Consider the following 9,125-nt stretch of genomic DNA (forward strand, 5'->3'; position numbering starts at 1 on the left):
AGCCATGAGAGAAACATGACTCTCTCAGAGTGCAATGTGTGGAACCCCCTCCGCCATAGGCTCAGGTTGCATACATGTGTAAAGAAACCATATATCATAAAGAAATTGCAGTCTCTGCTGTGCCTCATTTCAAAAGGAAACACAGACCTGGACCCCCGAAATCTCACACTGCTGTAACCCTGTGTATCATTGCTTCTATGAAGAACAATCCTTTGCTTATTTACCCTGAGGTAAAGGTAAAGGTAAAGGGACCCCTGACCATTAGGTCCAGTCGTGACTGACTCTGGGGTTGCGGCACTCATCTCACTTTATTGGCTGAGGGAGCAAGCGTACAGCTTCCCGGTCGTGTGGCCAGCATGACTAAGCCGCTTCTGGTGAACCAGAGCAGCGCACAGAAACGCCGTTTACCTTCCCGCCAGAGCAGTACCTATTTATCTACTTGCACTTGACATGCTTTCGAACTGCTAGGTTGACAGGAGCAGGGACCAAGCAATGGGAGCTCACCCCATCGCGGGGATTCGAACTGCCAACCTTCTGACCAGCAAGTCCTAGGCTCTGTGGTTTAACCCACAGCACCACCCGCGTTCCTACCCTGAGGTAAAAGGTAAAGGTACCCCTGCCCGTATGGGCCAGTCGTGTCCGACTCTAGGGTTGTGTGCCCATCTCACTCAAGAGGCCGGGGGCCAGCGCTGTCCGGACACACTTCCGGGTTACGTGGCCAGCGTGTCGAAGCTGCTCTGGCGAGCCAGCACCAGCACAGCACACGGAAACGCCGTTTCCCCTGCTGAGGAAACCCTGAGGTAAGTCCAGGTAAATTGGCAAAATAGCTGCAGCCTCGATCTCTCGCTTTGACAAAGAACATTTGTCTTGTTGTTTTTATTAAGCCCTTATCACCGCTAAAAAGCCAGGCCAAAAATGTCCTGCAATTTTCAGCAATAGGAAATACTACACTTATGAAAAAATCAGGAAGCATTTGTAATGGTCATATCGGGGACTGTGAAAGAGAGACAGGTTACCAATGGAACCTTTTGCCTCCGCCAGCAGAAGCAATGGATAAAAGAAATAAGGGAGTGCTGAATACAAGAATGCAGTGAATGTATGAATTATTGTTAAGCTCAGTTAAGGAGCTATTAGTGAGGATGTTCTGGTCATCCATCCTAATACTAAGGGAATGCCTGATTCCCTGAACTGATTAGCACACAGCAGAAATAAATGGGATTATATTAAAAGGCATGGGAGAGCATTTTGTTGATGAAAAATAGAACTGCAAAGATCTCCCTTGCTTCGTTTTCTTTGCCCAATGGAGAACAGAGGGATAGCTAATAACAGTAGGAAGAAATGCGTTTACACGGAATAGATATGCGCAGTATTTTCTCCTTCCTGAACAGATGAATAAAAGAAAGGGGTTGTATTCAGTATCCCCCCCCCCCCAATTATATATCCTAACCCTCCAGGCCACTAAACGTATAGCATCAGAAACAAGCACAGCCGTAACAGACTTGCAGCATTGCAATATGTGGCAGGGAACACTAGCGCCAGCTAGTTGCATGCAAGACTTGCACACATTATCAAAATGGGTTGGGTGAATGAGAATCAGGTTTAGACTGTGTTCCAGAGCCATGTGGCGATGATCATGGCAAACCCTTAATCAGAAGGACGTTATGCACCTGTGTAATTGTAGTAACTCTGAACGGGATTGCAACTGGCAGATGACATAGCTATCATTAATTTACGTGGTGTTCTTTTTTAATGGAGAACGGGCAATTAGAGCAAACTACATCATCAAACACATGGAAATTTAGTCACACCATTTCCAACAGTTCTCTCAGTTAAAATATGCAAATCCCTGGATACTCAAAAGGGGAGAGCACTATTCATTCTGCAATCTTCCAGATCTTATAGAGTTTGAAAAATGAAGCTTAGTTTGGAGTTTTTTTAAAAAAAGCAAGCATTCTTCTTCCTCTTCTTCTTCTTCTTCTTGCTCCTCCTCCTCCTCTTCTTTTTTTTAAGGAAAGAGAACCCACAAACTGTGTTCAGAGAAGAAACTTTCCTATGTATTTCTGTACATAGCAAACCGCCTAAAGGAGCCAGAGGAAGTATGAAGATTAACAAATTAAGCCTGATCAAAGGCTGTCCCAGCATGGAATAACATGCTGAAGAACATCCTTATCAGATCTTTATCCTCGGGACTTTTAAAAAATAGATGGTAAAAATCAAGCTTGTGAATATTCAAATATTCAGTAAAAAATTTTTTTTTGATGTTAGAAAACTAATGTGCTTGCCAAGGTAGCAGGCCTTTTAAATTCTGAAAAACCAACATTTCTTCCTTGAATAACAAGTAGAGCATCTTCGTTATGGTGTGATTTGAGAATCCTACACATGTCTGGTAAACCCCATTGGGTCCAATTGGCACTTACCCTCTGGTAAATGTGTAAAATATTTTACCCTTAATCATATTGTAGTCCCAATCAAATCGTAACTCAAAAAGGTAAGCCTCACTGAGTTCAACAGGACTAACTCCCAGGTAAGTGTAGAGGATTTCACCCATAGTCACACTTCAGTCCCAATGAAATAATTGAAAATAGGACTAATTTGCCCCATTAAATTCAATGGATGCCATCCAACTTGTTTCTCAGAAAACATGCAAAGGGTTGCACTTTTAATCAACTAACCAAATAAGGAGGTTTGAGCAGTCCTGTCATGTACATTTTTACTCAAGAACCCAAGCAAATTAAATTACACTTTCCTCCAAGTTAAGGTGCATCATAAGCAGGGGAGTCCTGTGCATGATTCCTCAGAAATATGCACCCCTCTGCACCAGAGGAAGGTAAGGGGAGAAGGCACCTCCCACTGCTTGACAGCATAGGGTTGCCATATTTTGAAGAGCAAAAAAGAGGACACATTTGCTGACTTCTACTTTTAACTATGGATCGCTATGATGACTCTACCCATAAAAAAGAGGACATGTCCTGGGAAAAGAGGACCTATGATTGACTTCCTTTCTTTCTGAAACCTAACATTTCCAATTAACCCTTTGCCTCTCTGCTTGAAATACAACTTGCCCCTTCTGTGTCCAATCTCTTGCTACCACTGACTTCAACAAGGCTTACTCTCTACTGCAAGGAAAAGGGAACCTGTGGCTCTCAAGACGTTGCTAGACTCCAACTCCCATCAGCCCCAGCCAAGACAGCCAATGAAGGAAGTGGCAATAATCCAACAACATCTAGAGGGTGGTCTCCATCCATGCCATACTGTGTTTAGGATTGCAGCATCAATCAATTTAAAAGGTCGCTGCTAAAAAAAATCAGGCAGTATATTTTTAATGTTTGGGGATGAGTCTTTTCTGGATGGGTCTCTGTGCGAATCATGAGGGGGTTGTCTAAAGACAGAGAAGGTATTTTCTCAAAAACTATTATTTGCCAATTTGTCAATGAAAAACCAAAAGATTACTCTACATTTATTTAATAGAGTGACAACTTTATTTATAAGGCAACGTGCCCCACACCAGTGCAAATGGCACTCTGTAGTCTCCATCAGGGATTAACTTGCCATCCAAAGTCCCAGGGAATAATTAATTTATAAAGGGGTTGATAGATATCTGATGCAATGTGCTGGACAGCATAATGTAAAACAAAGGAAGCAGGGCAGGGGTGGTAGAATCTACATGCAGCACAGAAAGATTTAATATCATACTGAACAAACCAGCAAAAAATGGAGTGACCCCTGTGAAAAGAACCTACAGAAAGGAACATTTACACACCAACTATAAACCCCACTGAAATTATCACTCCCATGCATCCTTCAGAAAGGGAGGCTATCATGAAACTACTGCCAAAACTTTAAATGCAAAGCAACAGTTATGAAGAATCTGGGGCACCAACTGGTACAGTATTTCACACAGTGGAGTTTTCAGTGTTGTAGTGGAAGAAACCCAGTTGTTGTTGTTTTCTTTATTAAGCTTCGCACACACAACAGAACATAATGTGACGTACCAAGCGCTGCAAACTTCATAATGATCTAAACTAAAGAACTTTCTAATCTAGTCCATTATAATAGTTCCCCAAGGCCCACTAAGGTAATGCAAGTAATGGAATTTTGATGGTGGCGTATAAAACATGAAACCTAGATTTTTCGTATTAGCATAGATGGCCAAGCAAGACTTGTAACAGCAATTAGTGTGAAAACGCATATTTCAATCCAACACACACACTAACTTCAGTGTAAGGTCCTGAGATCTGAAATGGACTTTATTCCTGTGCAAGCATATAGTGAGGATGGATCCCATGCAAGTATACAGAGGGATGTAGCACAATGAGGATAAAATAATTTTCATATTTTCATAATCTTAAAATTTGATGCACTGAGGAGATCCGTCATGCCTGGCGCCCAGGGGGACGGATAAAGTTGAAGGCAAGGAGCAGGAGGGTTATGAGAGGAGCAGCAGGGGCAGCCCCACGGGCCCTACCCATGCCATGGCATCCCCCTACTTGCCCCACACATGAGGAGAATTCTGAAGCAGGTAGCTGGTTCTACAAGCAATTTAGAACTCTACAAGACTGAAGCTCTACATCACTCAAGGTGCCTCCACATGCAGAACTTCTTCAAATTTGATAGGCAGTGGAGTCAAGTGATGTGAAGGCAAGGGAGAGGCCAGGAAGTGTGGCTCCACTCTCCCCCTCATACAGTTGTAATCGCATAGGAACTGGGGTGTTAATAAGATTGTACCCACAAACTTCCTGGGGCACAACTGGGCAGATGCAATTTCATCTGTGCTGTTCCTAGCCTCCCTACATTTCTCATTTCGCTTGATGTTCTGCTACTGCCATCACCCTCCTACCAAACAAAGAAAAATTGGCAGTGGAGCTACATGGACAGGGTTTATTGAGTGGTTATTTTATTTGCACTTGGTTATTTTATTTGCACTTGGACTTCTGGAAAGTTTCCCCAGTCACTCAAAATGTTGGTTCCCTGGGGAAGCTGAATACAATGTCTTTCTTCGAGACTCAAATCAATACATGTTTATCTGTGAAAAGTGTGCCTTGACGAAGCTTTCCATGATGGCTCTCAAGTTCTTAAAAAAACAACCACAAAAAACCATTTAATCACAGAATGTGTAACTCTGAGAAGCGGTTCAGTTTAGCCGGGACTGGGAAGCTGCAGGACTCTCTATATATTTGGATGATAATGGACCAGAATATTTGAAGCTTTGTATGCAAACTAGCTCTTGGTGCTTTATAACTTTGGAAGTCATATAGCAAAGACTTGACCTCAAACACAAAATGAGCATTAAAGATATTTGACCCACATCCAAAGTCCACTTCTAGAGTAGGAGTTGCCAACCGCAGCACTGATGCCACCAAAAGCAAGGATATGGGCCATCTGTGGACAGCAGGAGGAACCCACCTGAGCCATGGGGTCAGGCATGCATTCCAATCTGCCTTTCCCATGTAGAGCAGCTGCCTGCTTCTTAGGTTCAGAAGACGAAAAGAAAAAGAAAAATTACCTTAGGTGAGAGCGATCTCAACAGTACTATAATTCTTCCTAGAGTGGTACTATAAGCTTCATTTGTGATACACCTGTCGACAAGTTCGCCAACTCTGCTGCTACTGTACTACTCTGCTCCAATATAAAGCCAGAAATCCCTGTGTGAGTTATACCTAAATGAGGCCAAGCTAGGAATAAAGAGGTTTCTGACAGGGCAATGTTAATATTAAGTAATACCAAGCACAGTTCACAGATAACTCTTCAATAGCTTCCTGCTGTTAAGGTTAATGGCAAAAACCTGAACTGGGGAAACTTTATCTATTATTTTTTTATATAGTACACAAAGTCCTTTGAAATGAATACTCAAGATTTTGGGAGAAAAGTGATAATATGGCTGTTCCCCATCATTTTTCACCACCATATAACCTCCTGATTTCCTTTTACTTTCCCTCTAGATTGCTGTATATTATTCTAACCATTTTGTCATATATATATATATATATATATATGACAAACTGATATATTATCAAACTGAAGGTGGAAGTACAGCAGCAAATGTCATGTTCTTTTTATACGATTTTTATTTTGATCATTCAATATCTATGCAACTTAATATATTAAAAATATCTTTAAGGTATACACAAAAGTAGCAACAGACAACATAAATGAAATATTACAAAAAATTGCAGTTGCATATCAAAATGTTACATTAATACAGTGCTTTTTTTTCTTTAAAAAATATTTAGGGGTGCTCTCATTTTCCTACTCATATTGAAATACTGCCCCTCAATGAGCCCAAACTTAGAATCACAAAATGTTTAGGGGTATGCGTACCCCTGTGTCCCCCCACAAAAAAGCACTGCATTAATACAAAGGTCTTTGGGTCAGAAGGAGCTGTGCCAGTTTCATATTTGGACATCTTTGGAATACTTGAAGCGAGGATGCCTCAGATGTTCATGGTCTGATTTGGAATACCAATTTCAGTCGTATTATGAATCAAGCAGCATTTCCTCTCCCCCTACCCAAGTGCTTCTCTGCTCTCTGAACCTAATCTTTGCAATCCAAGCGTAAAATTTCATCCACTAATGGCACCACCCAGCTTTTTGTGCATTATCTCAACCATTCCATTGGTGATAGTGTCAATTAACTGATTGAGGGGAGGAAGATAATGAAGAATGCAGCTGCAATCTGTTAAAGTTTAACGTATTGTCAGGGCTGGCTCCGGGTCCCAGCTCACCAAGGACCAACGCTAGCCGATAGTACAGTATCAAAGTCTTTATTGAAGAATAGTCTCCATTTACAAGTCTCAGCGTCCCAGCCCTACTTCTGGACTTTAGACCGGCGAAGCTCTGTCTGGATCTCCACCCCCCGTGCACCAGTTCAAGACTCTAATCTTACTCCACCTCTTCCTTCTCTCTCTCTTCCTCTGGGTCTTACTACCCCCCGGGGTCTCATTCCTCCTGGACTCTTCCGACGCGGAGCTAGACCCCTCTGACTCCTCCCCCTCTCTTCGGCGGGCTTTAGGACCTGGCTCCTTACCCGGGCTGCCCACCTTGCCGCCCTCCTGTACATTTGAACTTGGCGCGCGCGCGCGTTTTACTTTCCGGATGACCGTTTCCTCGCTCCCTGACGAGGGTGTGGCCACTCCTGCCTCACGTTCTCCCTCTGCCTGCGCGCTCCCTGATCCCGATGCCTTGGACTCCTCCCCCCTACTGCACCCTGGGGGGGACGCTGGTCCGGATTTCCAGCTGCTACTCTCTGAGTCCCCTTCTTCCCGAGGTGTCCCCCTGGGCACTCCCCTTGCCCTGACCATGGGGGCCTCTTTCTGTGAATCCTCCGAGTCACTGGAGAGACTCAGAGATCTTGGACTACTGTCGCCGCTGACATTTCCTTCCGACTCCTCCCCCTCGCTCTCTGTTTCTTCCCTCTCCAGTGACTCTGCTCCTGAACCCCTGACATCCATCCCCCCCTCGAAGCCCCCCCTTCCCCCCTCCCCTTCCTCCGGCGGGGGTGCTGGGTGCTCCGTCGTTGTGGGGGTGAATGGTGGATACAGTTCGTCCCCCGTGGCGTGCATCCAGTTAGAGAAATCCGGCTCGTCCTCCATGTCTTCGCCGACCTCGTTCTCCTCTGCTTCCATCTCCGTGCCGCCATGCTCGAACCCAACGTCCTCCCCCATCACGTCCATGTCCCTCTCACCCTCGTTCCCCTCTGGGTCCGTTGCCTGCCAAGGGCCCCTCAGCCACCTCTCCTCTCCTCGATTGTCCCACCAAAACGAGCGGTCTGAGGCAAACCCCGAGGGCGAGCCCTCCGGTGAACGTGTGTCTAATGGTGGTTCTTCGTCCGAGGTGAATCCCTGGAACGTGCTGGTAGAAAGCGTGGGTGTGAAAAGCCAGTCGTCGAAATACTCGGCTGGCATGGGCCTGTGTGGGAACAAGGCATGAAACTCCTCTTTGAGGAGAGGCTCGTCCAGGGCATAGTCCGGCACCCAACTGTTGGCGCTGGCCGGGGTACCTTCCCTTGCGAGAAAATATTCTACTCCCTCTTCCCCCCATCTCGAGTCCAAAATCTCTGTGACCTGGTTGATGGGTTCCCTTCTTGGCGACTCCCTCCTTGGGGGGATCTCCTCATACTGGTCTGGTGCCGTGCCCTGCGCCTGAAATCGGTGAGGTGCTTTGTAGGGCGTGAGCACCGACCTATGGAATACTGGGTGCATTCTGGATCCTTCCGGAAGTGTCAACCGGAAGGCCACCGGATTGATCTGTGCCTCAACTAGGTAAGGTCCTAGCTGCTTATGTCCGAGTTTCTTCTTAGCTAAGGATCTGGTCGGCACTGCGTGGGCCGCTAACCACACCCAGTCTCCCACCTGTATGTCTTCACCAACCCTCCTGTGCTTGTCAGCCTGCAGTTTGTATGCGTGCTTTGCCAGCTCTAACTGCCTCCTAAGCTGCTCGTGGACTTCCTGCAATTCCGCCGCCAAGACTTCCGCTGCCTGTGGCTCCCCCTCCCCCAGTCTCTCTAATCCCGGGAAGGTTCTGGGATGCCTCCCGTTGTTGGCGAAGAACGGCGTCACCCCTGTGGACACGTGCTTCGTGTTGTTGTAAGCGAACTCAGCGAGCGGCAGGTAGTCCACCCATGTCGTCGGCTGTTGATTTGCGTAGCATCTCAGGTACTGCTGCATGACGGCGTTGACGCGTTCCGCTTGTCCATTGGTCTGCGGGTGTCTCGCCGACGCTAGGTTGATCTTGACGTTCAGGAAACCCATCAGCTTCTGCCAGAAGCTCGAAATGAACTGGCGCCCCCTGTCGGACAAGATAGACCGTGGCAGTCCATGCACTCTGAAGACGTGGTCTATGAACAGTTTGGCGGTCTGTTCTGCCGTGGCGACCTTCGCGCACGGAATGAAGTGGGCCATTTTAGTGAACATGTCCACCACCACTAGCACTGCCGTTTTACCCCTTGAGCTGGGTAAATCCGTGACAAAGTCCAGGGCCACCCTCTCCCACGGTTCGCTCGGAGTCTGCAGCGGTTCGAGCAGTCCCGCCGGAGGTTTGTGCACTGACTTGGCCCTTTGGCAGGTGTCGCACCTCGAGACGTACTCCGCGACTTCCCCCCGCATCTTGGGCCACCAAAAATCTCTGGCA

This window comes from Podarcis tiliguerta (assembly GCF_965153285.1).
Source record: "Podarcis tiliguerta genome assembly, chromosome: 5".
NCBI classification, from domain to species: domain Eukaryota; kingdom Metazoa; phylum Chordata; class Lepidosauria; order Squamata; family Lacertidae; genus Podarcis; species Podarcis tiliguerta.